Source organism: Castor canadensis, chromosome 5 (assembly GCF_047511655.1).
Source record: "Castor canadensis chromosome 5, mCasCan1.hap1v2, whole genome shotgun sequence".
In the NCBI taxonomy this organism is placed as follows: domain Eukaryota; kingdom Metazoa; phylum Chordata; class Mammalia; order Rodentia; family Castoridae; genus Castor; species Castor canadensis.
Window position 1 is genome coordinate 83089195 of NC_133390.1, and position 22467 is coordinate 83111661.

Genomic DNA, 22467 nt, shown 5'->3' on the forward strand with positions numbered 1-22467 from the left:
AGTCAGTATAGTCTATGTGGTTCAGGAGGCTGCTTGGGGAGACACATCTCAACTCAGTAGTGAAAATGGAGTTGGACAAACAAAAGGAGGGGGATAGATGAGCTCTGTTCAGGGCCTTTTTAGTCATTTCCTCAAGAATGTGTTTTTTACCTTTGATCTGTACTTGGTACTTTCCATAAATGTGACAGTTTCTTTTGACACCAACTGTGGGGGAAGTCACCAAATTAATCAGCATATTAAGTACCACCCTCTTTTGGTGAACCATTGCATTCATTTGCCTCAAAACAAGATTTTGTCAAAAAGCTTCAGGCACATGAAAGTGTCAATTTGCTTCACTATAGCTGCAAAGCTATAATGCAGACTTCAAAATAGACCATAACAAAAAATATGGTCAAAGTCAAGGGCTAACTGCAACAGAACTGCTGCTCAGATCATGTAAGGAAACAAAGCTCTCCCTTTTGTAAAGTAGAAAATAAAAGTTAAAAAGAATGTTTTTCTTTTCATTGCATTTGTGTAGGGTCCTTTGCATGTAGGACACTATGTTAAATGGTCTCTCTGCTCACTCAAACCCCTTAACACCTCTTGAAGTAGGTGCTATAACCTCATTTTGCAGATAATGAGGCCATGTAGCAGGAAGGAGGACCAAAAAAATAAAAAAAAAGAAGAAAACAAGTTTGTGTTCTGATAATGTAGCATGGGGGAAGGGATGGCATAGCAAAGAGATAAAACTTAAAAATCTAAACATAAAGAAGGTCACGCAACCCCGGGGGTAAAGAAGCCAATAGAATTGCATGAAACCATATGTAGGTTAAACCTTGCTTTTTGCTTCTGTAACCTGCTTGCAAGGGTATATAAGATAAGACTCCTTTGTTCTTGGAGCTCAGCCATTGGATGTGAATCTGCTGAGACGCTGCCAGCACACTGATAAGCATTGCCTCCCAAAAAGCCTTGGTGTCCCATGTCTCTGTTTGAGATTCCCATAACAGCCAAAGTCCAGAAAGGTCATATTTTGACCAAAGCAGGCTTCTAGAAAGTGTTGGAGGTGAGTTGCAAACCCATGTTTACAACATTTAGTGGGTACTAATCATGCCCCGGCATATTCTTAGCACTTTTCTAGTATTAAGAGATTTAATCCCACAGTTATATCTATTTTAGATGAAGAAATGAGACAATGATAGTTTAAATCATTTGTCCAAAGTCACACATCTCTCTGTCAAAGCCTGCAACTGGGGCTATGGAAGCTTCCACAGATAGGTCAAAGTGGGCACCTCTTTCCTCAGGCTGTATACAATTCAGAATGGAGTTCTGGCCTGCTTTAGGGCAGCTGTAGGAGGTTGAGGCTAGACTTAGAGAAGCCCTGTGGCCAGCTCGAAGACTGCAGCTATTTGGGTGTGAGCCTCACCATCAGTCTGCAAAGAAAAACTGTTTAATCAACCTTCCTTTGAGAAGGGCACCCCTTTGCCCTGGTAAGTTACACAAGTGTTGTTCTAAGAAGCATGTGGAGAAGTACACACAAATGCTTGACAGCTTTACTTCAGTTAAATTCAGCAAAATGTTCAGTAAATTTTCATACCCACTACCATGAATTGTCGCAAAACTTGAAGGACTGAAGGATGGAATGCAGGAGGTCCCAAAAGGTGATAAGTGGTCAAGGAGACACTTCTCCTTCCTAGGAAATGCCTGTTTGCATCTGAAAGACATCTCTGCCATCAGGTAATGCAAAAAGGCTATAAAACCCCACTCCCCACCCTGGCCCATGGGATAACCAGTTTCCGGGTCCCCCTGCATTCCCCAATATGCAGTCTTTCTCTTCTCTTTTCTCCAACTAAATTCTCTACAAATAAAATCTTTCTGACCTCTGCTGTTAGAGTCTGTCTGTGCTTTCATTCTCAGAGCAGGCTCAAGAACCCTGAGCACCCGAAATTCCTGCGTGTGTCATCCGTGCATCATATTTGGCGACCAAAAAGGGACCAGCCATCACCTGAAGTCGGTATAGGTTGTGTCAAACTGTGAAAGACTGCCTAGGAATGTGACCGTGAGAGTCCAGCACTCCGGTGGAGTCTGTTTTCCAGGAGAGACCCCACCACCACAGCCTAGCTACAGTAGAACTCTCAGGTTGACCTTTTCTCCTTCTCTCTTTGTCTTGTTAAGGAGGGTTTCTTCCTTGGGAAACTGAGGAAAAGGTCTGAGCCCACTACAGCTGTACGGCAGGCAATCTGAGGAAACTCGGATGCCAGGCAGGGGTTTATACTGCACTGCCAAAGCTACGTGGGCAGAACTTGACTTCAGTGCACCATGGCTTTTTCTTTTTTCCTCTCCTTAAACACTAACACTCTCTTGCAAGATCTGACCAGGTTAAGGGGAGGTCCAAAAACAGCCAGTGGAAAGGAAGGTTTGTCTTCAAGCCACAAAAGGTGTTCTTGCTGGGGCACTCTCCGGTGTCACCCAAAAGCTGGAGACACAACTCCCTGACCCACCCTGAGGCCCCAAAGGCAGCTAAGTCTCAGACTCTCCAGCCATGTCTGTGGTGAACAGACAATCATATCTCTTACACTTCCTTCATGGTTTCTGTGGCCTGAGAAAAGAGGTCACCTCTTGCTTCCAGTGTTTCAGTACTGCCTTTGGGCAGGATCGACCTGGACAGCAGGGATGATCAATAATCCCTCATGAGTTGAGCCTAGAAACTCTTTTCCCCCAACCCTCAGCCTCTCCTTTCCCTTCCCCAGGCAGTTCAGGATGAGTGTCCCCCTCCCCACTTTGCTCTAATTACAGTCAGCTTCTTTCTTTAGGGAGTTTGGGGAAAATCCTTATAGGCACCAGAAAGTGCTAGTCCCCAATTTAGGCTTAACTGTCTTTGTCAAGCATCAGGTTAACTGGTTAAACAGGTTTCACAGCCTGACCTCAGGGAAAGAAAAAAAAAAACAGTTAAAAGACAAAAACCACAGGTCTCCTTTTTTGCCCCTTACTAGAGCAAAAGCCTCCAGATGCTCTTGCTCTCTCTCTCTCTCTCTCTCTCTCTCTCTCTCTCTTCATAGAAAGCATATATGCCTCACAGGATATATACAGGGAAAAAAGTCTACTTCATTAGGAGTCCCCATCCATGCCTCTAAAGGGGTCCTCCTTCTGGCCATGCAAGCCCTCTTGGTCACTTTGATAGAGTTATTTTATTTTTATACAAGCGTTCAGCTGGTAGAGGAGAACTAGGCCTACCTGGGTCGCAGGGCAAACAGACAAGTCAAAATAGAGGAGAGATCGGTCAAAGATCATCTCAGGGGGGTGGGTGCAACTGAGATATCTATCTGTAAATCCTCCATGACTCTACCCACGAGTGGCAGTGGATGGAGCAAGGGAGAGCGGGACGCCCTCTCCCACTAGAGTTTCTCCTCATCTGGGGATGCTTAGATAAAAGGAGAAACCTCTGTTCAGGTGACCAATTTTCCCTTGTTTCCCTTTTTAGATGGGAAATCAAGCCTCAAGGATCCAGGAAGGAACCACCTTGCCTGCTTATTAAAACATTGGAAAGATCTTGATCCAGAAAGTCTTCAGCAAAAGCAACTCAAGTTTTACTGTACCCAGTCTTGGCCACAGTATCCTCTGGGAGATGAGGAAAGATGGCCAGAAGGAGGGAGCATTAATTATAATACCATTCTTCAGTTAGATATGTTCTGTATAAAGGAGGGAAAGTGGACCAAAGTTCCTTATGTTCAATTTTTCTTTTTCCTAAGAGACCACCCAGAATGGCTAAACAAATGCAGGCTAGATACCCAGACCATGGTAACCCTTTGCAAAAAGCCCCCAAACTCCCTTGAACCAAAAAACACATCTAATGCTCCATCAGCTCCCCTTCCCCCCCCCCTTACCCAGCCACCTCACACACTAGATGTCATCCCACAGGACTCTACCCCTCCAGTTAATTCCTGGAGGAGACAGAGCTCATGTTCCTTTTAGAGTGAGTGAACTTATAGAAATAAAAAAGGATTTAGGAAATTATACAGAAAACCCAGATCAGTACATCCAGGCATTTAGAGAAGTCAGCCAAAGCTTTGAACTGAGCTGGAAAGATGTGATGCTGTTGCTATCTCAGACCCTCACTTCTCTGGAGAAACAGTGGGTTCTAGATCAGGCAGTCACAGCTGGAGAAAATTATCACTTAGATAAAAGCAGCCCTCCAGGTCTGTCTCAGACTGGGCCCTCACAGGAGGAGGGAACCTCAAGTCCCAATTCCAACAGGAGATCAGGCAGTGCCTAGGTATGACCCTAAATGGGACCCTGAAAATGACAAGGATGAATGGAGCTGTAACCATTTCATCCACTGCATTCTTGAGGCTCTAAGGAGGGCCAAGGTAAAACCTCTTAATTACTCCCAAGTCACAGCTGTACAGCAAGGACCCTTAGAAACTTCAGTAGCTTTCCTACAGAGACCTTAGAATGCTTTACAGAAGCATACCAACATTATACCAGAGTCACAGGAAGAGGAAATCGTCCTAAAAGATAAATTTCTAACACAGTCAACACCAGATATCCGTAAAAACTTCAGAAATTGGTGACTGAAGGGAGCAGAGATCTGGACCAACTGGTCCGTGTAGCCACATCTGTAAACTATAACAGGGACTTAGAAAAAAAAAAAAGGAAGGCCCTGGAAAAGGAAAAGAAAAAGGATAAGTGGCAGGAGGCTCTGATTGCAGCGCTCAGAAAGACTCCCCCAGGGCAAAGTCCAAACCGAGGACATGCTCTCAATGTGGACAGGCAGGCCATTTTAGGAGGGAGTGCCCCCAGTGAAAGTTACCTCCAGGACCCTGCCCCATTTGTCAGGGAAAACATTGGAAGGCACACTATCCCCGGTTCTCAAGGGAACTGAGGTCAGAGCCCCCCACCCAATGATGGGTCCCAGGGCCTCCCACACAGGCTCCTGTGACCACCATAAAATCAGGGGAGCCCTGGGTTTTACTCATGATTGAAAAGAACAAGGTCAGCCTCCTTATTGATACTGGAGCCAGCATCTCAGCTATTCCTTTCTCTCACAGACCCAGGTCCTCCAAGAAAATTGCTGTTCGAGGCATATCAGGCCAGCCTCTAGAACGTTATTTCACTCAGCCTTTAGCCTGCTCCTGGGGAGATTTCCATTTCTGTCACTCCTTTTTAATTGTCCCAGAAACCCCTACTCCTCTACTAGGGTGAGACCTTCTATCCAAATTGGGGGTAGAGCTTCTTTTACCCCCCAGGTGAGTACTTTTGCTTGCCCCTAATAGAGGAACAAGTAGACCCCACAGTGTGGATGGATGGACACACTGTTGGACGGGCACAAACAGCTGCCCCAGTCCTAATTCATCTCAAGGACCCCTCCTGGTTTCTCCATCAAAAACAACATCCTTTAAAGCCAGAAGTTAAGGAGGGGCTAATTCCCATAATCAAAGACTTAAAGAGAAAGGGACTGCTAATAGAATGCTCCAGCCCATATAATACTCCTATTCTCAGTGTCAGGAAGAGATCTAATAAATGGAGGCTAGTCCAGGATCTCCTCCTGATCAATGAAACATTAGTGCCTCTCCACCCTGTAATTCCAAATCCCTATACGCTTTCAAAAGATTTAAAAGATGCCTTCTTTTGCATTCCCTTACACCTTAAAAAGTCAACCTATCTTTGCCTCTGAGGACCCCACAAGAAAGTCTGGACAGGTCACTTGGATTGTCCTCGCCTAGGGATTCAAAGACAGCCCCTACCTCTTTGGGTTAGCTCTAACCCAAGACTTGGCAGAATGACAATATCCACATGCTACAATATGTAGATGACCTCCTGCTCTGTGGACCAAATGAGCCTGTCACTTCACGAGCCACTGAGTCCTTACTAAACTTCTTAGCAGACAGAGATTATAAAATCTCTAAAGAAAAAAGCCCAATTGTGACAGTCTAAAGTTACATATTTAGGTCTTATCCTAGAGAAAGAAATGAGGTCTCTAGGAGAAGACAGAATCCATCCAATCCTGACGTTTCCTCTACCTAAAACTCTAAAGCAATTGAGGTCCTTTTGGGGATCACAGGATACTGTAGAATTTGGATCCTGGGATATGCAGACCTAGCCAGGCCCTTATATCAAATCCTTAAGGAAGCACAGAAGGATCCCCAGCCCTTTATTGAATGGGATGACAAGTCAGAAAATGCATTCCACAGGTTAAAGAAGAATCTTATGACAGCTCCCGCCCTGGGTCTCTGAATACAAGACAAATTTCAATTATATGTTTATGAAAAGGGAGGACTGGCCTTGGGCATGGTGACTCAGCTCCAGGGAATCACTCCCCAGCCAGTAGGCTACTTAAGCAAAGAGTTAGATCAGGTAGCCAAGGGATGGCCAGGATGCCTCAGAGCAATGGCCACAGTAAGCCTTCTAGTGCTTGAAGCTCAGAAACTTATCCTAAACCACCCCCTAATGGTTTATACCCCACATGACCTATGGGGAATTTTAAACTGAAAAGGAGAACTTTAGCTATCTGACAGCCATCTACTTAAATATCAGGCCCAGCTTCTGGGAGGGACCGAAATAACTTTAAGGACCTGTCAGAGCCTAAATCCTGCATCTCTTCTACCAGAGGCAGAGGGAAATCCTGAGCACTGGTGTGAGGAGGTACTTATGGTAAATTATGCTGCCAGACCTGACTTAACTGATCGGTGCTTAAAAAACCCAGATCTAGAATTATACACTGATGGCAGTTCCTTTGTCAAGAATGGTGTCAGAGATGCAGGGTTTGCAGTTGTGACAGAATTTGGCATCCTCAAATCAGGTCCTCTTCTTCCTAATACAAGTGCTCAATTGGCAGAATTAGTGGCCCTAACAGAAGCCCTAAGACTGTCAAAAGAACAGTCGACATCTATACAGATTCTAAGTATGCCTTCCTGATCCTGCATGCTCATGCAGCCATTTGGAAGAAAAGAGGAATGCTAACAAATAGGAACAGCTTCCCATAGAAATAAGAGAGGCTACTTTAACAGTTTTAGGGATAACAGCATTAGTTGCAGCCCTTGCTGGAATCAGCTATGGGGTAATTGCTAATCATGTAACTGCAAAAAACCTAACCAAAGTGGTAGAGGACACCTCAGACCAGGTAGGCCTTGCCATTAAGGACACGCAAAGGTCTTTGTCGTCCCTTGGTAATGGACCACCACCTGGCCCTAGATTTTCTTTTAGCCAAACAAGGCGGGGTATGTGCCATTGCCAAAACCTCCTGTTGCACATATATAAACACTTCAGGCATTGTACAGGAACGTGCAGATTACATTCTCCAACAGGCTAAATAGCTGCAGGAGCAATCTCTTGAAACTCAGATTTGGAAACAAATAAAATCTGGCTCCCCTCCAACTTGGTTCATACCCTTTCTGGGGCCTATAGTTGCCATTATTCTCTTGCTTATGTTTGGACCTTGCATTTTAAACTTACTTGTCAAGTTTGTTTCTTCTCACCTAGAATCCATTAAACTACAAATGCCTCTGGTGAAGATGAAAACAACCTACTGTCGCGGTCCCCTTGACAACCCCTCTCATGGTCAGCCCTGAGGCTGCAGGCCCCTTCATAGCCCCCTCTCAGCAGGAAGCAGTTACTGAATAGACCTAACAGCAGTTAGGACAACCACTGAGAGGGGGGATGAAGGACTGAAGGACAGACTGCAGGAAGTCCCAAAAGGTGATAAGTGGTCAAGGAGACACTTCTCCTCCCTAGGAAATGCCTGTTTGCATCTGAAAGGCATCTCTGCCATCAGGCAATGCAAAAAGGCTATAAAACCCCACTCCTCATCCTGGCCCATGGGATCACTGGTTTCCGGGTCCCCCTGCATTCCCCAATATGCAGTCTTTCTCTTCTCTTTTCTCCAACTAAATTCTCTACAAATAAAATCTTTCTGACCTCTGCTGTTAGAGTCTGTCTGTGCTTTCATTCTCAGAGCAGGCTCAAGAACCCTGAGCACCCGAAATTCCTGCACATGTCATCCGTGCATCAAACTGGGGTGGTCACATATCACTCCTGGGTAGGAAAACAAAAGCAATACCTCAGAACAACTAACACACTTAAAAGTAGATCTTTCTAGATGAGAAATTCAAAGCTTGGGGTATTTATGATAGAGATACAGTTCAAAAGTAGGAAAAGAAAACATAAGTATGCAGTTGTATGCTATAACATGAAGTATAATGTCAAGAAATGGAAACAACCTAAATCTCTATCCATAGGAATAAGCAAATTCTGATACTGAGTTCCGCGATATCCATGAAGCCATTAACATACTACATGCCCTATAAAGATGGAAACAATGTTAACAGGAGAAACAAAAGAACTTTTCATCACTAAACATATAATCTTACACCCTTTCTTGCAAATGGACAATGATAGCAGGAGAACACTCTAACGTGCATCAGAATACCAGGACTGCACAATATATCTTTCCTTCACAATCTGCTGTTGTAATGTTTGTGAATAAAATAAGAAAAACACACAGAACATAGCTGATGGCCCCCCGAGCAGGCACATGGCCCTCCTAATCTGCTTCTCCTCCACTGCAGTCATCTTCTTTGAAATGAGTATGTCAAGCTACTCTGTGAGAGCTCCTGTCTTTAATTTAGGAAAGAGCAAGCAAGTATTCAGCCACTGCCTGGCTCTGGAACAGCTGAGCTCTCTTGGGTGTTCTAACATTGCATGTCAAGGTGGTGTTAATGGCCCAGTTTCCCTCAAAAGGGGCTCACACTGCCTAGTGACGGGACTGCCTAAACTCTGACATATGCATTTGAAGACAATGGTCTCTCTTTACTGCCCTAAGACCTATCAGTGATTTCCAAGAGCAAGTTTAATGATGGTTTGGAAATTAGTTTCCCTTGCTTTGTCTGTAGGCTGCCTTCCTACACAATACCATTGCTGCACACAATGGCAGCAATACTACCAGCAGCTCAAATCCTCCAGGGTAATGTCACAACATCAAGGCCTCTGCTCATTTCCACCTATTCAATTCTTCCCATCCTTCCAGATCCAGATCAAACACGGCTCCTTCCTCCTGGACTTGCAGTCTGACAGAGGGGAAGAAGAGGACAAGCTAGGTCAGATTCCAGCTCTGGCACTGTCCAGCTTCACTTCATGACCCCGAGGCAACAGACATTACCTCCCTGGGCTTCATTTCCTTCACTATTAGATAATGCTACAATCAGTTTTGCACACGATTGTTGGGGTATATGAAGCCGTACATGTAAAATTCTTAGAACTGTGCCCACAATGCCCAAGTCACATGTGGCTGGTCTGAAGTGAAACATGTTGTCAGTGTAAAAATGTGCACCAGAATTCCAAGATTTCATATGGAAAAAAAAAAGAATTAAATGTCTGATTAGTAATGTTTATATTGATTAAGGGATAAAGTAACAATATTTTGTGTATACTGGGTTAAACAAAACATTATTAAAATTAATTTTATCAGTTTCTTTTTATTTTGTATGTGGCTATTACAAAATTGAAAGTCACATATGCACCCCACATTTGTGGCTTGATTTCTTTTTGCATCAGATAGCACTGGCTTCGAATAGAGGTGCTGCTCAATGTTAATCCTTTCTCTATAACTCCTTGTACTTACTGGCCTCATAGGCTGCTCAGCAATGTCAGCACTGGCTGAAGTCCTTGTCACCACTGTAGTACTGAGTGAGTGGTTCTCCTTTCTAGGCCCCAGGTTACCATCAGGTGACAGGTGATAAAGACAAGAAAAGAAACTAGACCTAGACTCAGAAGATAAGGCTCCAACCCTGGTTCTACCATTACTAACAGGGTGGCTTTCAAATGTCATTTCACATTTCCTCTGAGACACAGTTTTGTCATTTGCAAAATGGGGGCAATGATCCCTGGTCATTGTAGGAGAGACTACCTGCATGGGATGGTGATTGATAAATTGCAAAGAACAGTAGAAGACAGTATTTTAATATATGCCTTCCACTTTGCATTGCTATCTAATTAATCTCCATTTTATTTCATTATTTTCCATGTCTCTAAAAACAAATTTCCCCAGGAAAACACTTTATCCTTTCTACCCACCCTCCCACAATATAATCCAAGCTACAGCTGCAAGCAGATCTCCTCAAACCACCACACAGATAAAGCAAGCTGTTTGAGGTAGGTGTGAAGGAGCTCAAAGGGAGATGGCCAAGCCACCATGCTGACAATACTAGGTACAGAGTGCATGAGATAGAGAAGTCAAGTAGACAGGGCTGAGGAGTGCGGCACATGTATGAAAATGAGCAACAGAAAGGACTCCAGAGTGCAGACATCTGCAAAACAGGAGAGCAGAAAGGCCTGAGCAAACATGGAATTCCGTAGCATTTGATGCAAAGCAAAGATCAGCATATGATACACAGTAGGCCACCCAGTACGAGACAAGTGAGACATCCCGGTTGGCAGGTCCTTTCTGTAGATGGCACACCATTGCTTTTCCATTTTTGTTGCTTCAGGCTCTTCCAGTTCACCCCACAGTCCAGTCAGGACTGTGCTCAGTAAATTCTTAGGAGCTTAAGGCCCACCTGTGGCAACTGAGTACACCTCAGCTATTTGCACAGAGAATCTTGTGAAAGTTCCTTTCTCAAAACATCCTGTTCCTTCCTATTGTTAGCCAGGAAATACCTCCTTACCATCAACCTCTACCTCTCCCAAGGCCAAGAACACGAAAAGCACAAAGCTGCACAGGCATAAGGGGAGCAGGATGGGCTTTTCTTCACCCTAACATGCTTCTTTCCAATTCCAAAATAAGACCTGGCTTATTTCTAGTTAAGCTGTAAACTCTCACAACCATGTTGTATCTGGTCAGCCCAGGAAAAGCAAACGCTCAGAGCTTCTTAGGGTGAAGACTTGAAGTCGAAATTTCTGCAGCTGACTTGTCTTTCGGATTGGTATTCAAATATTAAAGGAGGTAAAGAATCTCAAAAGACTGTGTTTTCATTTAAGAATAAAAAAAACAAATGATCAGGAAATGGTATTACTGAGAGGGATGGTGCAGTGATGGGATAAACAAACTCTGAGGCTGAGGCGCACTTGAAGGCCTGAGTCCACCTCTGCATATGTGGGCAGTGGAGCCACACACATTACCCAAGGGCTGGTTCTAAAATCAGAGTTCCAGGTGGAAAAGCTCCCTTCCTTGGGAGAGGGAGATTTGTTATTAAAAGTAGGTTCTGAGACTTAAAGTTCATATCATCTTATTGCCATATACGGATTTTATCTGGATCCTAGTTTGAAAAACTTTGTAAAATTATAGATATTATATATTATATATAACACATACACAAATATAACCATTTGGAAATAATAATATTGATTCTATATGTGATGATATTAAAGAATAGTTCATTATTTAAATGTGATAATGGTGTGTTTTTTTGTAAACTGTTTTTATTTTTAAAGGGTCCCTATCTCTCAAAAACATACTGAAGTATTTGCAGGTAAAATTAAGAAGAAGAAACAACTGAATTGGAAGTCAGTTAAAATAAGATCCTATCAAGCATGGTGGTGTATGCCTCAGCTACTCAGGATTAACAGAGACAGTCCCAGCCAGCTGAGGCAAAAGCACAAGAACCTGTCTAAAAACAAACTAAGCAAAAAACTTAGAACTCAGCTGATGTAGTAGAGTACTTGCCTAGCGAGTGCAAAGCCCTGAGTTCAATTCCCAATATCACACACACACACACAAAAGATCCTCTTTTATGTGGATATTGACATGTAATAAATGCAGCTTAAACAATCAAAAACTCCCGCTATTTTAAACACCCATAACGGTCTATTTATGAAAATCTGAACACCTCTACAAAAGTTTATCCAGTGGTTCTGGCACAGTTCGGTTAGCCTCTACCTCTGGAAGCCAGTGCTAAGCTTTTTTCTAGGTACCAGAAGTAATTATCCTCAGTTTACTACCATGTTACATTCAAAGGACAAACATTTAAACACTAGAACTACATCTGTTACAAGAAGCTCACCCTCTGGAGACTGATGGAAGCCTTCATTCATGTCTCCCTGTCTGCACTTCAGCTAAGATGACAGAGTGGCTGTCAGAACTGTGGCCATTACTTCAATTACTTTCTCCTTCTCTCTCAACTTCTCCCTTTTAAAAAATTTGCTGGGTTGAGTAAAATCAACATGGTAATCTGTATGTTCATATTCTGCTTCTCCATGGTGAAGCTATGCCAGATCCCTAGTATTTGAGTTTGATAGTAAGGAGTGAAGATAATCACATGGTAGCACATACAAACACAAGTATGCTGAGGGGCATGACAAGTGGCTCAGGTCACAAGGGCACTTTCATGAGCAAGTCCTGCCATGTCTGCCCACATAGGAGCAGAGAGCCTCAGATCTAGCATAGAGCACTGTGCTGGTTGGCTTCTTTACTTTAAATCTGCAAGTGGATTATTCCACAGGTGAGGAACTGAGGCTTGGGGTAATTGAGTGACTTTTTCAATTCATCAAGCTCATCATTTCACTTCCTAGTATGCTGCTACACTTAAAGAAGGCCTTTAAAATGCAATCAACTGGATTCCCTCTTTATTTTCTAAAATAAAACACATAAACACACACACACACGCACACGCAACCTGCTGGGTTGTCTGGCAAGCAGAGCACATCCGCTACTCCATAACCCCAAGGGATAACCTTACAAGTTTCCAGTACTCTTCACTTGTACTTCCAGCCTTTCTGGCCACTGTTACATTGTCTCTTCGATCCTGCTGACATGCTTGAGACAACAGGACAGGAAATGACATTTTTGTTTAAAACAAAAGGAGAACAGGCAACAGTAACCTCATTATCAAAAAAAGAAAAAATAATTTTTCTTCAAGTCTCAAGTCTATTGGATTATCACGGTCATTTAGTAATTGAAACAGACTGGCTATTCATAAGGAAAAAACCACATAGGATGAGATCTGCCCAAGATCTAGCCAAGCAGTGACCACAGAGATGCACAGGGCATTTGTCCTAGGCACAGGTTCCTTGATGAACTTGCTACTTAAGATTCCTCTTGCAGTTGTGCATCAAGTACCTGCAAAGGAAGTCCCTCAGCCCAAGCTGGAGGCTATGATGCTCAAGTCAGAGGCTCAGTCACAGATAGTTCCAGATATCAGGTATGGGGAGCATGGCAGTAGGGAGAGACATCCTCTGTCACAGGACTTGCCTTTGGTTATGCCAGGAGGAATTCAAGGAGATGGACTATGGGGGGGTTGGTCAGTAAAGGGTTTGACTCCCAAGTGCTGACCAGCAGTGAGAACTATCTGACCTGGTGAGGTAGTGAACTGAGAGCAGCAGTAGGCAGAGAACACATCTAATCTGCCTTTGTATTGTCAAAAAGTAGGCTTCAAATATTTGTTGTTGATTTTTTTTTTTTAGCTCATGGTAATGTCCTATGTTTAGAATTTTAAAAGACACATATGGTTGAATACTGAAACTGTTCTCAGGTGTCACATCAGTCTACAGCACTCAGTTTGAATAACTGAATTCCTGTCCTCAAAATGACCTGATCAAATGGGAGATGGTAGAATGGTCCCCAAATCCCTCTCAAAGCATTAATATTCCAACAGATTATGGTATATTACCTTCTATCCTCAGAAGGGAGGGAGGGAGCTGATAGAAAAGCCACTCTGGCTGATTCCATGGAAACTCAAGCAGAATCAAGCACTGTGACTCCAGTGGAATTCACTTCTGCCTACAAGCTGGGCAGAATAATTTCCCACCGTGGAATTATGGGAGCAAGGAAAGTGACATGAATAGGGATCGTTACAGAGGCACCAGGACAGCCAACACCCCTGGCCCAGTATATTGGATAAAGCCATCATCAGGTGAGCAGCCCATGCTTCCAAAGAATCCAGATGACAAAAATACACTGATGAGACCTGGGAAGTCTGGAGGAGATAATTCCTTGAATGGGAAAACTGTATGTGTTTTCCAGGGAGAAGCTGAAGGTGCCCTTTGACTGGATGTGTGGGAAAAAGCAATAGGTCTAACAACTGTTGAACAGGAGGTAATCCAACATAGGATCTGAGTGAGGAGCCCCTCCCCAGTGTACCCACACCCCCTAGTTTGACCCAGGCACAGCAACTCTTCCGTGGTCTCCACATCTATTCCTCTACTTCTCATGACTTTCAGAGAGCAGGAACCATCATAGTCTGCCCTGACACTCAGGCATCTAGAACACTACTAGGCCCAGTCTGGATCCTAAGTAATGACTTTTGTATGTCCTAAATAAGGCACCAACAGGAGAATCAGTAATACTCAAGAGAAAATAAGCACCTGGCTGACTGAAAAGCCCAAGAGCAGGAGAGGGCAACTAGACAGGTGCTTTCTGCTTTTATAAACTAAAACAATACAAAGGATTTGACTACTGGAGAAAAGGAAGGAATTAGTCACTTGGTTAGCACCAAGCACCTCCACAGGGTGGAGGCCAGGCAAGGTGATTCATGCCAATGCTGTGAAATCTTGCACAGCTATTTGCAAATGGCCTTGAAACAGAGGTGGAAGAGGTGAGGAGGTAGGCAACCATGATAGGTGGTGATAGGGAGCTCACTGGAACAAGTATCAAGACAGCTGCTTCAGGATAAAGCCAGAATCAAGCTTATACAGTGATCCCTGGGAATAATCCATAAAGAATTTGTTCCAAGACCTCCTTAGATAGCAAAATCCATGGTTACTCAAGTCCTTTATATAAAATGGTATATCTTTAAAAATTAAAAAAAGAAAGAAGATAAATAAATAAATTAATTAATTAAAATGGTGGATTTGAATGTAACCTATACATAGCCTCTCATATACTTTATCTCTAGATTATCTATAATAACTAATACCAAAAAAATGTGTTGTAAAAAAGTTGTAACACCATATTGTTTAGGGAATAGTGACAAGGGCAAAGAGTCTGTACAGGGTGAGTACAGACACATGGTTTTTCCCCCTGAATACTTTCTATCCACAATTGGTTAAATCCACAACTGAGGAACCTATAGATAACAGAGAACAAACTGTACTATTTATTGAAAAGTTTTTAGAGGAAATAAGAAATCCATGGAAAAGAATTGTCATGGTTTGACAGAGAAAGTGATGCTGATAAGTCTCACCTCAACTCCAGCAGTCCCCAGCCAGGGAACTCTCCCTGGCGGGTAGCTATACCTGCAGGGGTGAAGATAGTTGTCAGGTCTAATATCTAGCAATCACCATCCCAAAAATCAGCACCACTGACTGGACATGAACAATGTGCTAGATGCTATGCTTCTAGGCAGTTTGTCTCTTTCTAATTATCATAATGAACCTGCAAGGTAGAAATAAATCTTATACATTCTATAGATTGAAATTAGAGTCTTTTCATGAAGAACTAAGCCATTTGCCCAAGGTCATGCCACTAGTACAGAACTGGGAATCAAATCCAACTCAACAAACTCCAATGCTTATGCCTGCAGCCCATAGAGGAAAGACCATCCCTACAAACAAGGTGGATAAGGAGGTGTTCCTTATGAAGAAACAGAGTGAGGCCTGAAACTGGCCAGAACAGTGCTAGAAGGACATCCAGGAGGTCCCTGTGGGTCCCTGAGGTCCCTTGGGAGAAGACACTCAAATTCAAATGCTCTGTAGTCACTGCTGCTAGTTTTCAAGCAGTAAATGCTACCTGGTGGGTACTCTGAGGTGCTAATTATTTTACTGAGCTCAGAATGTTTAAGTTCTCTATGTTGAAGGCATATCACATATGAGAACATTTCAATTGTTAGCTCTATATCCAAAGTACAAAGCCTTCTACATCAGCCCCTCTCCTCAGCCTGCCAACAATGTTCTCTAGGTTCCCTGTACATGTTGCATGGGCTGTCTGAGACCCAGCATCAACACAATGGTTAGAAAAGACCAGAGCAGCCAGTCAGGTCAGGTCATCCTCTGCCTGATGAACAACTTTCCCACTCAATGCAACAACAAAAAATGACCATGCAGCATCTACTGTCCCATCTGTAGTAATGACAGTCTCTTCATCCAAGACACCTCATCCACAGAGAGCCAAATACTAATTATGAAAGCCTTTTTACTTACACTGGACTGAACTCCTCCCTGCAGTCCTCAGTTTTTACCTGTTGGTTCTAATTCTATTCTCTAGATTTAAACAAATGTCTGTTACAGGTTTTTTCCATGTATAATCTTTTTAGACTGTGGTACTGCCCTAAACCTTTTCTTTGTAAAGCTAAACATTCTTGATCTTTGAACCATTCCTTAGATAACATGATTTCTGAACTCTTTGATCTTTCTGTTCACTGTTCTCTGGGCCTATTTCCATTTGACCACATCACTAAGAACTAAACATAGCTTCCAGGTAATACCCAACTAGTTATGGAACAATTTAATGACTACATCTATGCAATGCAAATATTAAAAGCCACTGCTTAATTTTTAGCAGCTCAGGCAAATGACTCCTCGTTTAGTGGAACATCTATTAAAATTAAGCTCACTAGGCTTTCTTACAAATCCTACTCTAGAGCCACCCCCGCACACATACACACACACACACACACACACACACACACACACACACACACACTGTCTTGCCATGCCATTTGTATTGGACCCTAAAAGTAGGTTTTTCTATTCATCCTAGTGCATTCTTTCTTCCAGCCTGTTGTTTATAGAAAACCTTGACCCTGACATATATAGTATTTGCTCCCTCTCCTGGCTTTCTATCACCCATAAACGTGATTGGGAAGCCCTCCGTGCACTTGTCTAAACCACAAGTTAGAGTTGAGGACAGGCAGTATCGCCATGAGGAACAAAAATTAGCACCCTTTAATGGCACTGAAACACTTCACTGAAGTACTGCATTAAAGTCAATCAAATCAGCATCCGGTTTACTTTCCATCTTGTCTATAAGAATACAAATCCTTCATTACTTAGGACACAAAGATACTCATTGTCTACTAGAAGCAGTCTAAGTTACATAATAATCAACATATAGTTTCCCTATGGTTCTGTGTCATACAAAAGTATCTGGGGACACTTAGGATGGTCTGTAAAATATAGGTTATGGAGCCATATGCAAATTTCATTGTGCAGACACCAGAAAGAGGAGATAAATCTGAAAGTACAAAAGATTAATTGTTACCATCAGCTGGAAAAAACACTACATTCTTATGATTGTATAATAAGAAATTATGGCTAAAGTAAAACTACAGTGCTTTCCAATGTGAACTTCAACTTAAAAGTCTCAGGCGTGATAACTCAATTATGTATCAAGTTCCAGAGACATAATTAATAATTCTCTTTAGCAACAAAAAACTGTGATTCTACATGTTTTGCAAATCATTGTTCCTTTTTTTTTTCTTCTTTTCCAGGCACTATTATTTTAATAAAATCCAAAGGAAATGGCCTTAGATTATTTAAATACAACTCTCAAAGAGATAGTTCAACTTGGTGTAAGATGGAACTGATCTGTCACTGGCCTATGACCTAACCACAAAGGCCTTTCCACTATATTTGATCAACCTTCTTGTTCCCCTGACTCCCCCAGACTTACCTTCATCGCATGCACACCAAACTCTTAATGTCATTCTAGTCACCCAAGTGAACTATGTGGAGATTGAGCTCTTAAAAACATAGCCACTGTGCAGTAAAGAGGAAACCAAAACATAACCACATATAGCTGTTCAAACCCTAAGAATTGTGTTGCTAAGGTAAGATAGACATCAATACCCAACAGCCAGTAGATCAAAAAGCAACCTCCTACATTAGATGTTAGTTTTGTTGTTGATCCAGAAACATGTCGTTAAATTCTACAATGCTTAATATTATATTTAGCAAATATTTATTGTGGGTTCACTATATGCCAAGCATCATGATAGGGTCTTAGAGTGAGTGGCAACTTTCAGCATATTTCAGATATAATTTGCACAATGTTTCATAAGCCAATCTCGATGTTAACATGCATTTCCCCCCAACTCAAGATTTTCTTTTCTTTTTTTTTTTTACAGCTAAAAACATCTCCCTCAAAAATATCACTTCTTCAAACAGCAACATAATCTCTTCTTTGTGAGAAGTCTCTCAAGTTGCTCACATTTCCCCACTTTCCAGTTGTTCCTCAAATAACTGAAGCTAGTCCACATCATTCCACTGAAATTACTTTTCTAACTGTAAAATGTAAGAACCACCCCCTTTCAAATCTTATTTCATTCAGGTCTCCCTCAGTCTCCTTCAAATTCCTCCCGCTAATACGTTATAGGCATCCTGCACATTGCCCTCCTCCCCATCCATCTCAGCATACTCTGTTGACCAGCTTCCTGCTAACCTGAAATGCCGATTTCCCTGGGGGCTAGCTTTAGAGGTGGGTTCCCCTTACTGTGCCTCTCCTGTGAAGGAGATGCCAGCATTCATGTGGCCAATCCCCCAGAACCACCCCCAGACTCCAGAACACAATCTTTTCAAAATGTTTAAACTGGAGACTGTACAGAAACTTTAACTCTACATTTAGTCATTTTTTTAAGTGCATTAACTACTTATTATGTGCTAAGCATAATTCTTAGTGTCAAGGCACAACAGACCAGGTGAAGGTCACCACCCTAGAGCTTTATGTTTTAGCACAGGGAGACAGAATAAATCATAAATGCAAAAACAAGTAAATTATTTAGTATCCTAAAAGATGCTAAGTGCTCTGAAAAACAAAATAACCGAGTGTAAGAAAAGGAGAATGGGAAGTGCTAGGTTAAGCTACATTTCCACGTCCACAAGGGCAGTCAGAGAAGGCCTCATTAGAAAGGGACATTTAAGCAAAGAATTGAAAGTGGTGCAGGGTGAGCCCAGCAGTTCTGTGGAAGAGCATTAGAGGCAGGGGGCAGGGCCTGTGCAAAGCCTCCAGGTAGGAGTACACTAGCTAGTGCTGGCTGGAAGGTAAGGAGCACAAGGGAAAGTGATGGGAGAAGAGGTTAGAGAGGAACAGACACAATGGAGTAGATGAAGGAGCTTGGGTGGAGCTCCTTGAGTAAGGACTGCAGCTTTACTGAGTGAAATGGGGAGCCACGGTAAGGGTATGAGTGCAGGAATGACCAGATCTGACTTAATGTCAACAGAATCTATCAAGTCACTGTGTGAGAACAGGAATAGGAAGACACAGTAACTCTGGTAAAGGATGTTTATAACTTAAAGCAGGTATTTGCAGGAGAGGTGGGAAAGAGAAGCTATATTTTAAATGCACTCTAAAAATCATGCCTGGTTTTTAGATTTGACTATGATTAGAGTTAAGGATAATTTCAAGGTTTGGGATTTGCACAACAGGAAAGATGGTGCTGCTTTCATTGCAAAGGGGGATAACCAGGGAAGAACAAATCTGGGGCCAGAAATCAGAAGTTCAGTTTTGGGTATCCTAAGTGTGAGATCAGACTGTCAAACAGAGTGTGATGCACACAGCCTTATAGGGAAGTCCAGAGGTTAGAAGAGGAGGTGGACAGCAGGAGATAGGAATCTGGGAGTATCAGCATGGGGACCCTGGGACATTCTTGATCAGTAGGTTATGTTTTCTCCACCAACAGCATAGGTGTTTATTATGGAGCTTCTGAGTTTAAACTTATCTCCATCGCTTCCCAGCTGTGCAATCTTGGACAGGTACTCAACTGCTCTTAGTGTCTCCTCACCTACAAAGCACAGAAAGTAACAGTATCCACCTCTACGGGTTATTAGGAGGGGAAAATGAGGCAATGTATGTTACTCACCTTGTACACAGTAAGAAGCACTCAAAAAACACCAGTAATTTTTACCCCCTCCCTCACTCTCTCTACCTCTTATATCTTGCTATGCTAGCATCCTCAATTCTTCCTTCATTCAAGTCATCCCTCACCCTCAGTGGTCCCGAATCACTTGTCCATCTCAGTACCTTATTGTCTTAGTATAAGCCTACAAAAAGTGTTGAACCACATAGAACAGGTCACAAGGTGCTACTGTTTCTGATGTGAGAATACTTATAAAATCTGCCTCCACCTCTCTCTTTTCTCATTATTTCTCATCTGAGCAAAAAAAAAAAAAAAAAAAAAAAAAAAAAAACCTCATACTTAAATCACAATTACAGTTCTTTTGGGTTTTTTATTTGTTCGTTGATTGGTTGATTGATTAGTACTTTGTTGTTGTTTTGTTTTTGTTGTTTGAGACAGGGTCTTACTATATAGCCCAGATTGGCCTTAAACTCACCATCCTCCTGCCTCAGCCTCCTGAGTGCTGGGATTATAGCACCACATCTGGTCTCACAATTACAATTCTGATCAAACTGAGACATCATATTAGGGCTGGCGGAATGGCTCAAGCGGTAAAACACCTGCCTAGGAAGTGTGAGGCCCTGAGTTCAAACCCCAGTTACCACCAAAAACAAAAAGCATTTTAATTTGATTACATGTCTATCTTCCCTTCAAGCAATAATTAGTTCTGCATCCATAGCATCTTTGTGTCCAGTGCCCAAACTATGGTATGTATCCAATAAATAAACATCTGTCAGACTAATGAAAAAATAATTTTATTGGTTACCTGCTAGACAATGTGTGAAGTTACAACACAAGCATTACTACTTCTAAATCAAGGACAAATTGAGAGACAAAATTAGCAGAGCTGAGGCAGAAAATACAACAGCTGAAAAATGTAATGAAACCACTAATCATGGAAGAATGAGTTATGGTTCTGTGACCATATTTTTACAAGGTGGCCCAAGAAGAAGATGGGGTCAGAAGTAAGGACAGGGAGTGTCACAGAAATGGCTAGCTATAGTCAGAAGCCTCAAGAAGGGGAGGAGGTGTCAGCAGGCTTTCTGAGTAGAGACAGAACACTGGAGGTATCATCAGTGTCACCAAGATGACAATGGAGAAAAGTGGCAGAAGAGAAGTGGCAGTGTGTGAGGGATCCCAGCTCAAGTGGGAAGCCAAAGGAGCTGCTAGAAGAAAAGACAGCAAAAAAAGGAATTGGAAAGAGAGCTGTGCTGGTGGACCTTCTATCATAACATGCAATCAAGAATAATGCAAACCACAAGCAAGACCTGTTTCATAGCTACAGAAAGTAAAGCTTCAGTTGAAGAAAGCCATCAATTTCCTGTGCCACTCTTGCAAGATTTTTCTAATACCTCAGATCCATATGCTAGAAGCTGCCATCTCCTTGTGCTTGTCAGACAGAAATGGGGGACTCAGATGACCTCCTTATCCAAGTGAATATACTCAGGTACCCTTTGGTCATGAGCTCAAGGTTGATTAAGTGATACACTGGAAATGATCTTTCTTTTTACTTCATCTGCTCATCTGTCATCACTCCTCAATAGCAGTCAAATTCCTGGCCCTCCAAGGCTTTGCCACAGAGCTCCAGTGGCCCATAGTCCCTGATAACCTGCCACCATTCTTAGCATTAGTGGATACTCACTGAGAATTATGAGCAATCAGCAACCTGTTTTTGCTGAAATCCCCAGCTGATGGCTTGACGAAAGTCATGAATATTTACGTTTACAAGGTTAGGGATGATTTCCATTGTGAACATCAGGACCTGTCATCCCTTGATGTAACCTGTACATAGCTTCCCTCTAACACCAATTGGGATAAACAATTCCTAGTTCCTCCTCACCAGAAGAAACAGGACCTCCTAATAGTCCAATAAAGCAACATGACATGGACAGAGTAAGTTCTCATTTGTGAACCACATAGACCTAGGCTTAAAGTCCAGCTCCGTTGCTTACTAGCTCTGTTACCTAGGGCAACTTAGTTGAGTTCTCTAGGTCTCAGTTTATTCATTTATAAAACAGGAATAGTGTGACCTGTGTTACAACATAACTGCATAGAGCTACTGGGAAGATGAAATGAGAAAGTGGTGCATGTCTGTAATTCCAGCACTTGGGAAACTGAGACAGGAGTATCTTGAGTTCCAGGCCAGACCCTGTCCCAAAAAAAAAAAAAACAGAAAGAGAAAAAAGGAGAGAAGGAAGGGAAAAGAAGGGGGAGGGAGAGGAAGGAAGGGAATAAGAGAGGAGGGAAATGAAAAGGTATGAAAAGCACCCAGCACATAATCAGAGTGGTAGCTATTATGGATCCTAACTCAAAGGTAATCATAAATCTTTGGAACGGAAGTATCTGAGGACAATCTTACAATGGGTTTCTTTCAGCTAAGAAACACATCAGAGTGTCTTAGGATGCTCCTATTCTGTAAGAAAACTTTTGCTGAGTTTTGTCATTAAGGCTGAGTTTGGACACAGAAGATCAATGAACCAGGGTAGGAAATCAAGCCTTTCTCTAGGATCCAATGGGACAATATTCCCTATCATCTGTAATTAATATGCCCACAAATGGGCCTTGAGAACTTAAAAAGTAAAGACAAGAGATAGAAGACATCTACCAACCATCAGTCCCTAAGGAAAATGAAGTATTTTAACGTACTAGCTGCATGGCTTCGAGTACAGAGGCGCAGAAGCTACACTGGTGCGGATTCATCTGCCACAAGGCAGAGAATGATGGCCTGAAAACA

The 22467-nt window shown here is 42.5% G+C and overlaps 1 protein-coding gene across 6 annotated transcripts in view; it reads right to left on the reverse strand.

Annotated features, from left to right (window-relative positions):
* Window positions 1–22467, reverse strand: part of St6gal1 (ST6 beta-galactoside alpha-2,6-sialyltransferase 1) — a 119885-nt gene that overhangs the window by 58823 nt on the left and 38595 nt on the right. The window contains exon 1 of one of the 6 annotated variants that reach the window (XM_020171336.2): window positions 17513–17576. The exons of the other annotated variants lie outside the window; for them this stretch is intronic. The gene's annotated coding sequence lies outside the window, so the exon portion shown is untranslated. Of the gene's footprint in view, window positions 1–17512; window positions 17577–22467 lie in introns of those variants that run through there. 6 annotated transcript variants of the gene reach the window in all.